The 20,395-nt window shown below is 32.2% G+C and overlaps 1 protein-coding gene across 3 annotated transcripts in view; it reads right to left on the bottom strand.

The window, feature by feature from the left end:
- Positions 1 to 20,177, bottom strand: part of LOC127720374 (uncharacterized) — a 105,097-nt gene extending 84,920 nt beyond the window's left edge. Inside the window, exons 1-7 of one of the 3 annotated variants that reach the window (XM_052226950.1) lie at positions 20,028 to 20,177; positions 15,665 to 15,888; positions 14,944 to 15,031; positions 10,486 to 10,643; positions 9,821 to 9,917; positions 6,566 to 6,784; positions 1,563 to 1,734 (exon numbers count right to left, since the gene is read on the bottom strand). The gene's annotated coding sequence lies outside the window, so the exon portion shown is untranslated. Of the gene's footprint in view, positions 1 to 1,562; positions 1,735 to 6,565; positions 6,785 to 9,820; positions 9,918 to 10,485; positions 10,644 to 14,943; positions 15,032 to 15,664; positions 15,889 to 17,834; positions 17,907 to 20,027 lie in introns of those variants that run through there. The other 2 variants (XM_052226949.1, XM_052226951.1) reach the window with 2 other exon arrangements.
- Between the last annotated feature and the right edge of the window lie 218 nt (positions 20,178 to 20,395).

Raw genomic sequence — 20,395 nt, 5'->3', positions numbered from 1 at the left:
TGTAAAACAATAGTGTAACCAGAGCTGTTTCAATCTACGGGAGAAACCTAATACAAAACTAATATAAACAAACTTTTACAAATATTTGTAACCTTTTCGTTTATGGCTTTACCGAGGAAACTATTACTCGAATCGCAAAATCAACTCAACGGGTGCATTTGACTCAACCTGCGGAACATCAAATCATGTCATCTCAGATATTATCTACATTATTTAACAGCCAAATGCATGTACGCAAAACGTTTATACTGAATGTAGAACACACTCCCGTTGTAATTGTATACTGAGGACATTTATACTAACAATGCTCACGTAAATTTTATGTCATTGTGAGGCTGACATTCAAGGTACCGACCGTGCGAGGGATGTACATCCAGTCAAGGTCGTTAAACACTTCCAGTTAGACATTCAAGGTTAAATTGAATATAGAACGCACTTCTGCGTCAAAGGAACCGGTTGGAATTTTACACCAAAACGTCCAATCCAAGCAAAAAACCTATAAGTATGATATAAAGTTTAGTGTGGCGTCCATTTCGATCAACCATTATGCAATTGTGTAAGTCCTAGCTGAAGCCGGTCCCGGGTGCGGAATTTTCAAGCTGCGATGAAGACCCATTGGTGGATTTTAGCTGTATGTTGTCTCTTTGGCATATTCCCCGTTTTCAATTCATTTCCTACGATATTTATACAACAAAAACGCAGGTAAGTTTCAATCGATAGTTGAAACTCTATATCGCGTAATAGAAGACAAAGACTAAAAATATTTAGAGGGGTACAAAACGTATCAAGTGAATATAAAGAACATTTCCGGTGTAAGGAGAATCTGAAGTCAATAATACCAACAGGCTGATCCAGAATAAAAACCAAACCTACAAAATACGTTTCAATTGACTATCTGGATTTGGAACTCTTAGGTCATACATGACCTACACGACATTTTTAAGCATTTATGTAGGGCAAATATAAAAAAAAAACTAAAAAAAAAAACAAAAATACCGAACTCGAAAAAAAATCAAAACGGAAAGTCCCTTATTAAATGGGGAAAAAAACTTATCGAACGAATTAAAAACAAACTGTCATATTTCGGACATTGTATAGACATTTTCTTGTAAAGAAAATGATGGATTAAACGTTGTTTTGTAGCTTGTTAAACCACTCACTTGAACGACAGTTGCATAGGATTTCATTATATTGACAATAATGTGTGACATTTTCTTAATGCGTTTTGCTTATAGCTGAAGCTCGAACGAGGAACAGGTATAAATATTTCTGGACGTCTTATTTCAAATTTAATTTAAGGATTTGTTAACCTTTCTGGAACACATGATATCATCCCCAATTATTTGGTGGAGTTCGTCATGATCGTTCTTTTGACGCCTTTCCGAATGCAATTGCAATAGACCGTGTGCATATTTATTTTATACATGAGTATATTTCCGGGGACCAGTTATATCATGTGTCTACTTGGTTTTGTATGTTTCGTTTTCTTTAGCAAATTAACAGACCTGCATTTTAATATTTAATTGTCAATTAATATATTTTTCTTTTGTGAATTAACTCACCCTTTTGAACTTGTACTGATCATTCTTTTGAATATATGACTCATATCATGTTTATCGTTCATGTAGCAAACGGTACAAAGGTCATAGTTCCAACATGTCATACACTTCCATCTTATCCCTCGTAAAGGGTACTCGTCGCATCCATCGCACTGAACATAATTGTGTTTGACGCCTAGAGTGAAATAAAACATTGAAGAAAAAAAAATACATTTTGAAATCCGCAGACAGATTGAAGTTTTATTTGGAAAGAATCACCCAACCAAGTTTCTGTTAATTGTACAAATTTGTATTGGAGTCTAACACTGTTTCTAGTTTGGTTTGTATTGACATGTAAATATATAATAATGGCATTTTTTTTTTTGACACTGAATTGATCAGCAGAAATATTAAGCAAACCCGCTAGATCGAGCAAGTATTCGAGCTTATGAAGTTAGTATTAAAAAAATAAAAAAATGTTACTATTCTTTGGTCATTATTTTGATGCGGATGTCATGCACACGCAATGTTGCTGCACTGATACGTGACATTATTGCCTTATATTTTAGAGTATGAAGTCATGTCAACAAATCTTAACAAATATTAGAATATTAGGCAGTAAAATTAAAGGTAAAATATCAAATCCCTGATATCTATTACATACTTTTTTAACTGAAGTGTAGGCAGTTTACATATTGCTGTTCTTATGATAAAGTATGTTAGAATCAAGCATAAGCATGTGATGCTACCAACTTGTCACAATAGTCTTTATCTGAACTACAATAGAATGCTCAATAAGATTTAATACTGGGCACCCATGATTTATCGCGAGGCTTGATTGTACAGTTTGAATATGGAAAGCTTGGTAAATTATGCTTTTCTTAAATGGAAGGTCGTCTCTCACAAAGGTAAATTGAGTAGTGTACGCTGCTAGCATATCATGGTCTAGGTTCTAGCAAACATAGAATATAGATTTTTGTTAAGTACGAAAACTGGTAAAACTGAGCTGCTTTTAGTACGACATGTACAGGGCAAATCCGTAAAACATACAGGGAGAATTTTGGAATCAAAAAAGTGTTTTGTTCACTTATCAACCACTGGTCTAATAGGAAAACTAATTATTTTTATCAAATTCGCAACGGTTAATATTTATTTGATATAGTGGCCGAGTTGCATATACATGATGTATGAAGTGTGACTCTTTGCGTTTTCGTTATTGTTGATCATCAACTAAATTGAAGTTCTGTATTGCTTGGATTGTACTGGTTTAAGTTTGAGTGGTAATTGATTTATGGATATTCAGAAAGACAACAAATTTACAACTAGTACAATAGTAAGATGCTGCAAGTCAGTCTGAATGACACAGAAATTAACATTTTTAGGTCACCGTACGGCCTTCGTCAATGAGAAAAGCCCATACCGCATAGTCAGCTATAAAAGGCGCAGAAATGACAAATGTAAAGCAATTCAAACGAGAAAACTAACGGCCTAATTTATGCGCAGAATTATGAACGAAAAACAAATATGTAACACAGCAACAAACGACAACCACTGAATTAGAGGCTCCTGACTTGGGACAGGCACATACTGAAGGTGGCTGGGTTAAACATGTTAGTGGGCGCCCAACCCTCCCCCTAATTCTGGGACAGTGGTGCAACAAAACAATATAAGAACTGTACAAACAATAAACAAACAACGCATATGATCAACAGCAACAAGCAACAACCACTCAAGTACAGGCTCCTGACTTTGGACAGGCACATATAAAATGTGGCGGGGTTAAACATGTTAGCGAGCGCCCAACCCTCCCCATAACTTGGGACAGTGGTGTAACAGTACAACATAAGAACAAACTATAAAAATCAGTTGAAAAAGGCTCTGAGAGTACTCGCAGTTACTGACAGCTAGTTCAAAGCCAATAACAACTAATAAAAGAAAATCATGCATCTAAGACTAAATTACCAATCAGTGCACATCCAACATCCAATGGATTTAGTGTAAAGACGTCATAAACAGTCAGAGAAAAACATAACCTTGTGCAATGCTAAGTTACAGGTATCGACATATTGTAGAGCCATGAATATACATATGTATATAACAATTATAAATTATATTGTTTGCTTTTAATTTACTGATAACAACATCAACAGTAGTACCAATAAAACAATATTCAAAGATCTAATTACAGTGTTGAATTGGTAAACTTTTATGATAAGTTTATTTAAAGGGTCGATAAGTTTACCAGGATAGTTTCTAAATTTCCGGGCACGGTAAACAACATCTCCGTAAAAATGATGATATGCTATCCCGTTTGACAACCAAACTTCAAAACCAAATCTTTATATCTATGGAACAATTTAGTAAAGGTTTTACGTAATTTGTAAATTTAAGCCCTGACTTAATAATTTTCCATTAATACATGGATTACTTTCATTAAAATCCAAAACATCACAACAGACACAGGCACAACGAACGAGTTGTGATATATAACAACCATAAGATGGTGCCAAAGGAACATAACCATCCAAAAAAGGAAGAAAAATCGTCCCTTTTGTCGTAAATTTTAGTATGGAGTTTCCCATGTAAAACTGAAATATCTAAATCTAGGAAAGGACAGTTATTACCGTTTATACTTGATTTATTTAAAGTAGGTTCCTTTGGGTAAATTTCGGCAGTATATTTAGAAAATTCTTGATTATTTAACGAAAAAATATCATCAAAATAACAGTAAGTGTTGTTGAATTTATCAATCAAATGCAATTTAGACGGGCCTTTACTGAGTTTGGTCTTACACTGTGATTCATAATAGTAAAAGAACAAGTCTGCTATTAAAGGAACGCAATTAGTGCCCACAGGAATACCTACAACCTGTCGATACATGTGTTGCCGAAACGTACATAAATATTATCAAGGAGAAAACTAACAGTTTCCATCATATAATCACACCTCCAGTAAGTATATCTAGCATATTTACCTTTCTCATTAGAGAAGAAGGCTTTAAATGAGTTGCAATAAATATATTTGCATTCAGATTTACCAATCGACCATTTAAATAAATAGGAAAACTTGTGTTTGATAAGATTGTGTGGAAGTGTAGTGTAAAGAGTTGAAAAGTCAAAACTGTCAACAGAATCAAAAGGACCATCAAAAGCATGTATCTTGTCTAAAACATCCAAAGAATGTTTTAAACTCCAAAGAAAGTTAGTTCCCCTATTTTAATATATTTTTTTTACAAAAGTTAATGATGAGTTCTTTGATAGTAGTTAAAGAACTAGTTAAATGCACTGAAAAATTAGTTGTAGAACACTTACTAGAAGCCGAGATGAAACGATATCTTATTGGTTTTTGTGTAGTACATAGTAGGGACCTTCAAATGTTCAGAAGAGGCCTTAAGCTGTGATGTAGATATGATATGTTTGTTTACTATATGACTCTCTGTGGAACGCATGGACTTGAATGTAGATGCATCTAAAACTTCACTTTTAAGAACGTCAGTGAAGTATTTACGGCATACCACCACCACATTGCTGGCTGCTTTGTCGGCCGGTACAAACACAAACCGCTTTGAAAGTTCTGGAAGGTTTTTTCGTATTCTAGAAATAGGCGTTTTATGTACTCTTGTATTTATTTTTAAATTATTTTCCATATGTGAGATTCTAATATCCACAACATTCATACATTTATTTAAAAAAGAATCAAGATATTTTTTATCAGATTTTTCCGGTTTAAAACAAATTTTACAATACGACGAAAGAAAGTCTTTTATGACATGACGACACTGTTTCCAAAATCTTTTTTAGATGGAGGGCGAAATTTTGGTCCTTTTTTCAAAAAGTTTTAACCTCTCTGTAGTAACATGGCCATAGGGGTCATATCTAAATTTCGACGATTGACAGTTAGAGGAGTATTATTTTCTACATTGACGTCTAATGTTACTGACGTACAATTAAAAATTAAACTTCTGCTGGGTTTTTTTTTGTATGTGTACGAAATAATAGATGGTTCTGTGTTATCAAAATAGGAAGGTATAAAGTTTTGAATGGTAGAGTCATTAAATATACTCGATAAGTTGATAAAATTAATACCTCCGTTAATATATTTAATTTTCGGAAAGTGTCGTTTATGATCTTCAGGTTTATTGATACGCGGGAACAGCCTATGGTTGCAAAAAGCTGTAATTATAGGCGAATATTCATAGATAAAAAACCAAATTGTGTCACACTCTTTGAAAATATCATGTAATTTACAAATTGGTATTTGACCCAGTTCACATAATAATTGATGCCTACCATTGTTTTTATATATAGATAGGAGATCATCAAGTGTACAATGTAAACGATGTTTAATTCATTGATTTCGATTGATACGTTTGTCATGGGATCTATTATTGCGTTGTCTTTTATCAACAATATTCATGATATCAATAGAAGAAGTTTAAGATATGTTCCCTTGTCCAAGCATATTGTCATTTAGACCAAGGAGATATGCTGTCGGTAGTCGTTTAATCCAAGACAGTTCGATAATTTTACTGGAATCTTCAAATTGTTTAAACTACTGCCCTTGTTGTTTCTGGATCGTTTCGAGTGGTTGTGTTTACCTAAATGTTGGTAAATTATACTTTTGAAATTCCTAGGTTTTCGGAAGCGGTAAAGATGTTCTTGTGTTCGTCTAAAAAATTCCAGTTCTGTTTGTCCAACATATTGTATACCACACTTTGGATTTGGTCAAGTAACCAGATAAATGAGGCTTTCAGTTTTTCATGTAATGTCACAGGAAAAGAAAAGCGAATAAGCTCTCCCGTTCACTGTTGACCTAACAGTATTATCAGAAGATCATCTAGATCAGGTTAGTCATTTTCTGGCATTGCACGGGAATATTTGTGGATATCCACGTGCATTTTTATTTACAAATCTGGTTGCAGCAGCATTGCCACCTTTGACACAATTGTAAAAAGTGGTAAATCTAGAAGGGGAATTTCGATTGACGGCGGTTGAATTTATATTTGGAATTAAATGATTAATTAATACCTGTTTGAGCATTATCGTATAACTGTAATGCATACTGGTTATTATTTCCTATTTCAAAATCTTCGTTGATTTCTAGACATGTGTCCCACTGAACTATAATGTGGCCTGTATCAGTTATATTTACGATAGTTCCAATTACTCGACCGTCTCCATACTTGTTTTCACTATTTGGGGTCCAGCTATGAGGTTTCACAACTCGAAGTCCTACTTTAATTTTTTCTATGAAATAATGTAAACAAGTATTAACAAACATATCAAACTCCAAGGTAAATTAAAAAAGAGAGAAGTCCACAAAACCTGACAAAATTAAACGCTTTTTTTATTAACCAACAGAGCGAATGGACAACAACTGTTATATTCCTAGTTGATCTGGTACAAGCAATTTCTAAATAACAGAACATTGATTTCGTCTCGTTTGTCATAGATTCTAGCACTGAGATGTGCGCTTTTGTCAAATTTGTATCTGTATAAAATGATTCGGAAAAAAGTGTAGATGTGGTTTCTTTAATCTCTGAATGTCTTTGTAGTCAACTTTTAATTTCCATTATACATTCCTAATATTCAAGTTATTCTATCCAATTGTCATAATAAAGCAGTTCAAAAAGAAGGTGGGTACCATTTAAAAAAATGGAGTACAATATAAAATACATTAACATCTAATTCATAATTTTCTCCGAAGTTATTTGACTTTTAATTCTTCTGACTATCCTACCGCATTTACACTTTGTGAACGCAACTCATATTAGACTCTTTGATTGAAATTGCAAAAAAAAAAACCAAAAAGCATCAACTAAAACAAAAAATCAACAATACACTATATAATGAAATCCGAATTGTATCTCTCATGAAGACAGCGTTTTGGACATTGCGCTACAGTTTAGCAATCTTGTTAGTTTTGTTACACGGTGATGATTTGTATAAGCTAGTTGAATGAATACATTTATTGTTTAAATAAAAATGTACGGCACTCCGTAAGTCTGTCCGTCCGTCCTTTATCCTAAACGCAAACAAGTCAGTTTAAAAAAATCTCAAAAACATATTAGGTACTTCTGTTGAGTATACTATACCGTCGGTCTGATTAATCAATCTTGGCTGCTGTTATTCGAATTTAAACCTTTTTGTTACTTTTGTAACACAACGAAACTCTCTGAGCGCAGCCCTTCTTACATAATTCGACAGAAAGCTGTCACATTTTAGAAAAACTTAGTGAAGACATAAAAAATCATAATAATTTTTCATAGTAAATGCCAGACAAAATTAGCTTTTCACGCGTGATTTTATTGGTTGATCACACACTACATTGTATCGTATTGTTGATTCAAAAATTTTACGAGTTATTATACTTTGACTTTTGAACTATCCTGACATCTTGTAAATGGCACTCCTTTGAGACCATTGGATATTTAGGGAAGCTATAGGACTTTGACCATCTTTAGATTATTGTTAAATGAGACCGTCTGAACGCAACTTCTGTTTGACATAAACCTTTTATACTTGGTTGGATGTTCTCCATAATGTGTTGTTCACAATATTGTATCGTCATTTGATTTGACAATTTCTATAAGAGTGGTGACACTTAATCCAGTTTTTACTATTTGACACAGTAATTACACAAGAAAGTCTTGTAAACGCCATTCCCATAAGACTGTGTGACATACAAATTTCATTCCTGGTAGGATTGTTGTTATAATGTACAGTGGACTATATTATACTGAATAATCGATCTGACTACATATCCGGCGGTTTTAGAAGGTTTAAACAATTTTCAATGCTTCATTACAATGAAAAATGATAAGTGTTACTTCTCTTAGACCATTTGCTATGCAGCTTTCATACATAATATTGTACATTACTCAGTAACAAAGAACATTTAACTACAAAGTGACGTTCCTGTTTCCATATACATTGGGGTGCAAAGTTTAAATGTATAGTTTTTGATGTCAATACTATATCCATTCGTTTATCTATGTGCATATTGGAACATAATATTAAGCAAACAAGTAGCAATCAATCAATCAATCAATCAACAAATCAATCAATCAAACAATCAATCAATCCATGAACATAGAACATTTTGGTTTATCGTATAACATTTTTTTCATTTCCCTAGATATAAAAGGTATACATGTATACATACGATTTTACAGCCGGCATTTTTATCTCATGATAGCAGGCTCACAACGAGATTAGCAAAAAACGGGTGAGATCCCGATCGGGTCAACTGAAGACATTAAACATGTATTTTTACTGCTTCTCTGTTAAAATGTTGCCTTAAGGAGAGAGCACGTGCTAGGTGACTCTTTCTTTTGGGGCATGAATACCGTCACGTGTCCGAGAAGCGTAAAACCTTCCAATTGACAATAACAGTCGTCCTTTTTTGTTTATCTCGGGGTAACAGGCTCACCTCGAGATTAGAAGATAATGATCGGGTCAATTGAAAACATTAAATATGTATGTCTACTGCTTCTCTGCTACGAATGTGACCTTACGGAGTGAGAGCAAAGGCTAGGCGAGTCTGTCTATTGGAGCCTGAATATCATAAGGCGTCCGAGTATAGTAAAATCTTCCTGTGAACAGTGACCTCGTAACCTAGCAATTGCCAAATCCAGCTCGAAATGTCGGTCTAGTACTAAGCAGAGTTCACATTCATATCATATTGTCATGACTTTATGTCAATAGTAATTTTGAAGTTATGGTTTACGTCACAGTTTATGTAGGATAACATTATATATATCTGTATTGTTCAATAAAAAATGCATCATGTCATTATTGTTGTCTTCTATGACGTTAATCTAATGTTTTCCCTAGATTGTTTCTCTTGTCTACTGACGTAAACTGATATTCAAGCTTTTAACTGATTAACTACTTGCGTCTTATGAATTATTACACTTACAGGGACTTCAGTATAGTGATTTTTCAGAAACAGATAGCAAGTTCAATAATTTTTTACGGAATATGCTTTTGGGTAGTTTTATTGTTGCTGTTATCATACATGAATTTACTAAATATATTTGCAAATCAGATAAAATGCAAAATGAATTCATTTTTAATATTCTACAAACTAAAATAACACAAGAGCAAATTCAGCGTATTTTCATCAAAAATATGATGCTTAGTAAAGACCACAAACTGTGATTGATAGTCCAAATTATTCCACATATATACTATGTTCTATGATTCTATGTTTGTTTGCATGTGTTTTTTATTGTCATTAAATTATAATATCTATATTTTTCTTTCTAAAATAATTCATACCTCCATCGTATGCCCTGCGAACTTCATTACCACAGAAGGTTAAGTACACTGACAACTGTCCATTCACACAAGGGTCATTCTGAATGTCCTGTCCATACTATAATTATATTCATTAATGTTTGAACATTACGATTTGACAATAATAAGCAAAAAGTAAAATCACAAAAATACCGAACTCCGAGGAAAATTCAAAACAGAAAGTCCCTTAACAAATGGCAAAATCAAAACCTGAAACACATCAAACGAATGGATAACAACTGTCATATTCCTGACTTGGGACAGGCATTTTCTTATGTAGAAAATGGTGGATTAAACATGGTTTTATACATTTTTGAAAAGATATTTTGCAAGATACAAAATAGAAATAATGACAAAGTATATGTCGAATTTCAAAAGGTCCGTCATTGCTCGATATGGTGTCCCAAATTGTGAGGTTCTGATTGCTGATTTCTTCAAATTAATGAAAACATATGAACCCAAAATCAAATAGAATATTTACAAATGCTGTGAACCAAGTTTACGTAAATGTTTTTATGTATTCTTTCGGTATCTATATCTCGTATATGATGTTTGGAATTACGGGCATGGTCACTTGTACACTTTACGTTTTATTTTTATTAAACAAAAGTGTTATTTGTATACAGGGAATAATATATAAAACATACAGCTTGTAAAAGATCATTTTCTGAGGGTTCAGGAGAAGGATTTACTGTCTTTCCGAATCTAAGATTGATTTCTTCGTTTGTTGATAACTTCTCGATTGTGAGGTCTGCTAACTCTGTGTCCAATTTTACATCTTGAGTTATTTTACAACTGTTTCGTTCTGAAAATTTGAAACTTTTGTGTTAAAAATATGTCATATGTCCTAACTGAATTATGATTGAATTAAGCAGGTAACTGTACTGATATTCATTATACGGACAATACTTTAAATGATGTCTAGGAAAGGTCAAAGGAACTTGATAATGAAGATCGTATTTATGCAGATTTACGAAGACATACATTATACATATGCGCGTGGGGACTCAGCAGGTTTATTTACAGTCTATCTCTGGCTGCTACACCCTTTATTTAAATAAAAATGTTTTCCAGATATCGTTGCACGAAGCATTACAATCCGAACAATAAAATGTGTTTAAAACATATAGAATCAATAAGACGAAATATGTTCCCCATATGACGAGAGATGATACACTGAACAACGTGTGATGTCGATAAGTAACCTAGTGAGGTAACAATTAATGTCATTACATTGATGTATAGTATCTCCTTTCATTCACTGACTGTGATGCAGAAACACAAAATGATAGTGTATATTGTATGCAAGAACTTTAATACGGCAAAAGTATAATCGGATAACTGAAATCATTTACAAATGTTTGTCCTAAATATAATGTATTGTTCATGTTGATATTCCTTAGAGTTCATTAATTTCGTATATTAGATTATACAGAAACTCATCGTGTGTCTTAAGTGTGCCAATATTCATTATAAATATAACATTGATGTTGGATGAGAGTCCTTCAAGAGGTAACAACCGTTACAAAAGAGAGTACTATTCAATCCTTCATTTGAATTACATAATAATGAAAGGTTATAAGTTCTTATTGTTCTATGCTTGCGTTTCGCACATCATGATTTTCCCTGAAAGTGGGTTGCTGCTTACAATGACGCTTTTAAACTAAGTATTTTAAGTGATAAAGTTAATGTAAACTCTTCGTAAAATGTTTCGGGCCCCATCAAGATTTGGTTCAACGTTATCAAATTATCATTTTTCCACAAATAACCACGGATATATTCCAATCGCGTCCTCTTTTCCTTGAATGTGTACTTTCTAGAACAACTCGAAAGATGCAAGACATGGAGCAGGATCCGTTTTACCATGTTTACTTTCCGTAACACCTAGAATCGACCCAGTTTTCGTTCGGTTCATGTGTCTTGTTTTTTTTTCACATGTTGTATTTATTAGTCGATATGAATGAGAACTAATGAAAAGATTATAAATCAAAAGATTTATTTATTGTGGATGACTTTTCTCTTCTTAACTTGACACAAACAGATGTACATGTACACTGTTTAATTTAGTAATATTCTAAGTTACACCGTTGCTGTATTATTTGTCTTTGAAAAAACATGTTTATTATACTATGCCTTGCCTATTTTCATACATTGTAGTAAATATGTCAGTGAGTATGACGTTATATAGTCATCTCCGGCCATTATTTGACAAGTTTGACAACAACAACCTGTATTGGCTAATTTTACTCTTTAATAATTACTGCATTACAAAAAGCAATTTTACAGGTGAATGAAGTAACTTCAATTTTCCAAATTTGGAAAGTTAGGTGATCATAACTCGCCCAACGTGTTTGGTATGACTTAAAGGACGACATTTAATCGTTCAAAGATGGGCAGGCTTTTGAAGTGGCCGATGGTCCCTTGTTTTTGTGTCAAACTCGCAAATCTAACTGCATAAATTGAGCAATTTAGCAAGCTGATTAAGTGAGCAAGAATAAAATGTTTCTCCTTTTGAGTCACGAATTGAAGAAAACAGGAAAGAAGTTTACTTTTTTTTCCGAAGATTGATTGGTACAAGTTGTTTTGTTGTTTTTATGGTATAAAACGTAAGGGGAACAGATACCAGGGGACTCAAAAGGTCAAACAAAGTTGCATTTGAGAGGCACTGGTCTTGAAAACATGTCCACAACGTCAAAGGAATACACAAGAGTATAGGAATTGGTTCTAGTTTATCTGTGTAATTGTAGGACCTCCTACCTCCAGAAAAGGGATACGTGACATTTCAAAAAGAACATGCACAATCACTTCCGGTGGAAATTGGTACGATAATTATTCCCGTTTTGAAAATGTACCTCTACATGTTAAAATATGTTTCAAAATTTTGTTTAGGAATTTGTAGACATTTCCCTGTGATATTCAAATGTTTGGCCTTTCATGTTTGTAATACAAATTTACATGCTTACAGATATATTAGATTTATTTGAAATGTGTTAACTGAAATATGTGCCATTAGACATCACAGTAGATGCGTCAAATAAATAAAAAAACAACAGAATCTTTTATTCCAATTAAAGGGCATATGAGGAGTCAAATTATATGAGGATCATGTATATATATATATATATATATATATATATATATATATATATATATATAAAATACAAATGTTCAATATATGATAATCATTTATTTTATAATTCGAGCCAAGAGCCAATCAATGTTACCTACAGTTGCTTACATCACCTTATCTTTCTAATTTATTATTGTTCGTTTCCAAATACTACATGTGTATTAAATTATAAAATTGGGAAACATTTTTTAGATAAAATAACCACAAAAGTTGATGTATAAGTTATGCATGTTATGATATGCTTTTCAAAATTGATTCCCTATGTTAAATATTTTGTGATAATTTAGAGCAAACTTTACCTTAAAGACTTAGTTTTGTTTCGCCTGCAGAACAAGGCATAGAAATTACAACCTAGGGACAACAAAAACAATTTGCATCATGCTGTATATTTCCGTGGGTAGAAGACCTTGATGCATCATGATTTGTAAATAATTACTTTATGTAACAGAGTTACCTCTTGATATATGTCCTTTTTCTTTGATCTCATTTTCATGGTTCAGAGAATGCTTGAAAAGTTATTAGAATTGTTGTTTTGTTTTGTGAAATTTTCACTCATTATGAGTTATAGGTAACTATATTTGGTATGTTGGTTCATTGCAAGGTCTACGTGCCCGTTAGAAGGGTTCACCTAATCTCGACCTCGGGGAAAAGAAGGGGGGTGTGAAGTGAAAAACAAATTTCAAACAACATGCCTAACGTTGTACCCTCAATTCCTAAAATTACCGTCTTTGTCCTGAAAGCCCGTAGATTTGATTGTTGTGCCGTCAAAAGATCGATCTAACGACATATTTGCGGGAAGAATTGATATTAGAAAATGTAAAAACATGTTTCCTTGCATACATGTAATGGAATGAGGAAAACAGTTGACAATATATTTTTCTTCGTGCATATAAGCATATTTCCCCCTGAATGGGTGACTGTGAAATATGTTTCCATGAACATCTGAAGACGTTTTTTATGCTATTTTTCAAGCGGAACCGTACGTCGACGTTCGACAATCCGGGAACCAAAACGTTCAAGTTAAAAGTCATGAATATATCATACCAATCAATATTTTTTGTTTATTCCCAAGGTATACTATACTGGATATTTTACGCAGGGAACCTATCTAGAAGTTATGTAATATACTAGTAATCTGATATTGATGTAAATCGCAAAAAGTAAAGAGATAGATCGGTCATTCATTCTTGAATATAAAAGTTAATTCTGCAATCAATCAACTATTATACAAATACAAGATATATATACATGTAGGTGCATATTTGTACATATACTGTTTCCTGTTATTCTGATTTAATGTTCAGGTAACAATAATCTTTGTTTACGCAGCAGTTCATTTGGGCGTCCTTTTCGCGGTCCGCATTTCTGTCTTCGTCGTTCAATTTTGGTGATCACGATATGGATATATCATTATTGTTATACATATAAGAAGATGTGGTATGAGTGCCAATGAGACAACTCACCATCCAAGTCACAATTTGTTAAAGTAACCATTATAGGTCAAAGTACGGTCTTCAACACAGAGCCTTGGCTCACACCGAACAGCAAGCTATAAAGGGTTACGCCTACATTCCGTACTCTGACGTACATCAATTGTGATATCATAATACTTCCCTTTTAAACTCATGTTAGTTAACTTATTTCTGACGATTAACTTGCAAACTTCTCGTCTTTTAAAATTTGTTGACTGAACACCAATTTACTTCAGAAAATGATGAGGAAAATGCAAGGAAATTCCAACCCTGTTTGCAGAATGTGAATTTAATAGTTCTTATTAGAAAAAAATATCAGATTAATTTGAAATAACTTAAAACATGAAGAACAAATGCCTTTGCATTTAGATCTTAGTTTGTAAACAATAAGTATCTTTCAAATGATTCCATATTCATGATATTATTTTTTTATATTGTTCTAAAGTTTTGCAGATGTTTTTTGGACTGAAAACCTATATTAAAAATTAATTGTTTTTGCATACCTCCGTTGTGTCCTATGCTAAATTCAGAACCATTAAAGGTCGGATCAACTGACTCTTTGTCAGGCAAATTGTGTTCGTCTTGAATCTCCTGTGAATACGACAATTATCATGTCTTATAATGCTCGTGTTCAAAGATTAATATTTAAGAAAATAAGGAGTATTATTAAAAATTATAGGTAAATGTATATTTAACTGCAATAAAGAAGTTCATGTTTTAAATAATGTTCCCATTCTGGGAGTATCTTCTTATTTGGGGTTTCTGCAGCGAATAAGCGAAAACGATCGTCTATTTCTTCTTATTTATGTAAATTCAAATAATTTATTTACAAGTCTTATAGTGAAAACATGTTTTTATGTAATTTAGTTTATAATTCTACATGAAAACAAGTTTAATTGTCAGACCTATTCCCTCTACAACTGTTCCGAAAGTTAAACCGCTTTAAATATAATGATACTGGACGCGTTTAACTCATTGTTGAAGGCCGAATGGTGTCTAATAGCTGCTTACATTCACGTCCTTTTGTCTCAGGTTTAAAGCTAGTCCATTGACATTTATAGCACATCTACATTTTGAGTACTTACTGCCGTATGATTTAATGTACTGTAGATTCAGAAATCAGTGCTTACATTTATTATTGCGATTTGTGAAGAAAGGAAAAAAATGCAAGATATATTATAGCGATTTCAGAAAAAAAATCTGCATTTACAGTATCAAACATACAGAATGTAAACTATTATTTTCTGAGTGATCAGTGGACTCATTTTCTATCTGCCCAATTATCTGATTATTTTGTCCTTCTGTAAATTCTTGCACGTGTATAATGTTGTCAGATAAATTTGCTGCTGATCTTGCATCTTGAACTGATTCAAGACCATTCGTGTCTAACAGACTGTTTGGACTTTCAGAAGTTGGATATACAGCTGTCATTCCTGAAAGGACACAAACTATGTGGTTATTAAAAAAATTTTTTTTTTTACATTTGTTAAAAAAAAGTTCAAAAGGGAAAATGTCGAAATGATAACATCCAAGTTATAAAATAAAATACAAAAAATGTCAAAAGGAAAGCTAACAACTTCAATAAAGAAGTATAGATATGTGTCAAACAAATTGAATATTTTGGGATTATTTAAACAATTTAATTCGGTAAGTAATATGAATTTTTAACACACAGTCCGTATTTACTTTTTAATAAGGAGAGTGAGAGGAACTTGGTAATGTAAATATCAAATCTGGATTTAAGATACCAAGATCTTGGTGATAGGATAAATATCCCGTATCAACTTCACAAATCAAACACGATTGTCTTGAAGTATAGATGCAAGGTACTAACGTTGTTTACAATTTTAATAAGGTGTAATACTATTCTTTTATTTGTCTTTGTAAATTATCACTTTACTGTTGAGTCTATTTTTGGTAATGTCCATTTGACGTGCCTCCGTACTTGTACATCCCGTCATTGTGTTATTGCGCTATGCTAAATTTTTGTATTCTTGTTTTTCGTTTTTGATAATGTGCTTTGCGTATATGCCTTTTTTTTCTTTGTTGAAATATGTGTTTGTTTTTGTAGTGATTAAGATTATAACACAATGTTGACTGCTGTACCCCTATTTTTGACCTTTTCACCTATCATGTCTGTTTTTTTGTTTTTTGTTTACACATCGTTGTCAATTTAATATAATGGAATTGTATGCGACTGTCACACAAGTGAGAGGTTTAGATAGCTATAAAACCAGGTTTAATCAACAATTTTCTACATACGAAAATACCTGTACCAAGTCAGGAATATGACAGTTGTTTTCTATTCGTTTGATGTGTTTGAGCTATTGATTTTGCCGTTTGCTTAGGGACCTTCCGTTTAGGATTTTTTTTTTCAGTATTTTTGTTATTTTACTTTTTTCAAGCAAACACACATGAGAAAACGACCAATATCATTCACATAAACTGCGAAAATACTGAAGAAGGTTATAACTACGTAGGTATTTCCTAGTATGCTTGCATCCACCGGCAATCAAAATTCTAATCCAGTCTAAATGTCAAGGCTAGAACACGACATTAGTATACATGTTATATAAGCCACTTTATAGCATGACAACTCTCCTAATAAGTGACAATAAGTAACTTTCATTTGTTGCATATCTGTTATAGGATCATGCAATAATAGCTGAGATATTAAATGGAAAATGCAATAATCCAGTACGTAAAGATAGTCTTAATGATTTCCCTTCATTGTAATTCATTCTTAAAACAAAAACGTATCTTGTTTCATAGAGGGCTTACTTTTATTTTAAGTTAAACAATTCTGGAAGGAAGGTTTCCTAAACAAACATATTCCTAAAAAAATCTAATCAATTTCTAATTCAAATGAATACAGTTTGCTTAATTTCTTTACTTTCTTTTTCTTAGATAGAAATACTCGAAAACGTTGAATCTATTTTAACTTTTTCCGACAAACTGGACATACTAATTTAATCTAAACTATGTTGTTGTTTATATGGCCTTTGAATTCAATTACGATTCTGTTTAACTCTTTGGTTACATATTCCTACAAGTTTTCAATTTAATTCTATATGAAGTTATTTGAATGTTGGATTTAAAATTGTAATTTAAAATTAAAGGAGCAGTCCAACCTGTGATTACTGGGATTGGTTACATGATTAAATGTATTTCAAAAAGAATATTTTTTTTGACATAAACGGTTCTTTAAATTATATTGAATTTTTAAAACGCAAAATGCATACATGAATAGATTTGAAAGACGATAGAATATAGGGTAAACCTAGTGTGTCATTTTAAACTTAATGTAAATAGTTGACATACTATGTAGATACAAATTATAAATACAACAACTGCTTTATAATCAAATATATGTGTGAGACATTTAAACTCATACCTCCGACCTCCGATTTAAATGTAAATACATAAAAATTACTGTTTCAAAATCTTATTCGTTAACGTCGTTGTTTGAAACCATACCTACAAGAAACGTGTGTAAAAATGTTTTTATTATCCCATACAATTTCTAACTTTTAATGTCATTATGACATTCCAATGTTTTGATTAAATTTGTTTTAATATAGAACTTTTCATATAATTCTGTTGGTAAACAAGTTAAAGATAACCCCATTAACTTACAAAGGACACAACACTCGATGAAGTCCATTAAAAACATGCTACTATAGATCAAATATATTTTTCGATAAGGCTGTGGTTCATATTCAGTTCGAAAACTAATTTTAAAATGGTCATTTATTTAGTTAAATTCGGAAAAGGACCTATTTGGCCCCGATAATATGTTTGTCGTTACACAACTAGAAATTTTTCAAGTTGATGAAAAGAATTGTTAAAAAGTGAAATATATTTTTTTCTCGAGTATTTCTAACAAAGGGTTGTAATGTACACTAACAATAGGCAAGCAATTGAAAATTTGGTGACAGTTAACAAAATCGTCTGGATTTGAACGTGTACAACATATTTATACGTTGGAAACATAGACCGCAGGGTTCGACACACTAAATATTCAAGTCAGATATGCAATTTTTGATTACAAACATAATATAACGAACTGTAATGTCGACACATGCGCTGTATGTCTGTTTTCAGTGAATATCGTGAAAAATCTCTAAATGTGCTTTCTATAACGTCGTAAAAAAATGCTGATTCCAAAATTTCTAACACACAGACCTATTGCTTATCTAGTCAGTGGTTGGCTATTATTTTTGATTTCTCCATTTGATAAGGGACTTTCCGATTTGAATTTTCCTTGAAGTTCGGTATTTTTGTTATTTTACTTTTTTCGAACACACTTAAAACGTAAAATTTGTTAATTATGGCATGCTATGACGTCATTATGACATCAAATTGACATTTAAACTGACCAAGATTCTAATTGTTTGTCAAATTAGCACATCTTTTAAACATATCAGGCATGTACTATTCTTACAAATTTAAGGGTACTTTGCATGTTTTAAAATTTGAAATCTAGTGTCTAACTTGCCACACGTTATCAAAAATAGGCGACCAGACACAAATAAAAATGAAATAAATCTCTGGTTGATCTAACTGACGTTAAAGTCATTTTTCGGAAGATATAACGCCACCACAAAAACTTAACAAATACAAACCTCTACAAGAACATAAAAGAACAACAACAAAAATACTCTTCAAATATGTTGATTAGACCTTATATAACTTATTTCCGCCAGATGGCTTTTGTCAATTTGTAATCATTATTATTAGTGTTATTATAGCTATCATTTTTGCAATTACTATTGTTATAATCATAGTTAAATATAATTTTTATTATTATTATTATCTCAAACGATAAAACACTTATACGGCTTTGAACGTTCATGATTAGGGTAAATTTAGAAAACCGTTTCGGACGCATTAAAGTATTAACGTGTTGTTTTAATTTTTTACAGCACTGGGTCGATACTTCTGCTTGTGGACTATCAGTCCCCGAGGTTATCATTAGCTCAGTAGTCAGTAGTCAGTACTTCGGTACTGAAATGATTTATAAGAAACTTTTCTAAAATTGTCCATTTATAAATTTTGAAATTATAAAGAAACTAAGGTTTTAACTCCCTCAGGCAAAGTTCACCTTAGATGGATTTTGCTATTTTTTAGGTATTTTTTTTTGTCACATAGCTGTTCAACTGTTTCGGTTCTTTTACATTCTCGGCTTGCAAATATTCGGCTTTGAGCGTTCCTGATGAAGGCAAATCCTGAAAAAGTGCGTCGGACGCCTGAAATTATTAAATGTTTTGTTTTCATTTTTTATAAAACCATTTGAACGCACTACATGCACTTTGAAAACAAAGTACAAATTCGTGCGAATTCATAAAGAATTATAAATTTTGAATACTGAGGGTTCTTAAATCTGAGTGTCATTAACTCTATATCCGATTTGTAAATTATTTTTTAATGCAAACCAACTTTTTATTATACACGATACAAACCTATACACGATAAGTAGTGTCCTGTACACACCAAACTGATGCACTAAGTTATACAGAGAAACATGTGTGTTATTAAGTAATTGTGTAAGTATTAACAACTGTAAAACGGAAAATCTTTTACTCACTTTTTGTGAACTCCGTATGTCAATCTAACCATTATAACCATGTATATGTTACTAGTATTAGAGCATGTTAAAACATATGTTCAAGATGGTTTAAATTTATCCTGTATAACATTGAAAAAATCTATATACAAATCAATGATGTGTCGACTATTTTCAACATACATATTTAAAGTTCTTATAAAGATTACACATATAACTATCAAAGATAAATGTATATGCTACTAATTTTCCCGTATTTAAAACGAAGTTAATGTATTCCTGTGTATCATTATTATTATTTCTATCTTTATTTTAGGTTTGTTCTATCAAAGTAATATCCACGTCATTTTGTCTCAGGTGGACGGATGTCTAATTGGCAATCTATAACA

This window comes from Mytilus californianus, unplaced genomic scaffold, assembly GCF_021869535.1.
Source record: "Mytilus californianus isolate M0D057914Y unplaced genomic scaffold, xbMytCali1.0.p SCAF_11, whole genome shotgun sequence".
Classification (NCBI taxonomy): Eukaryota; Metazoa; Mollusca; class Bivalvia; order Mytilida; family Mytilidae; genus Mytilus; species Mytilus californianus.
Note: the sequence above shows the minus strand (reverse complement) of the source record. Positions and strands in the feature narration are given on the sequence as shown.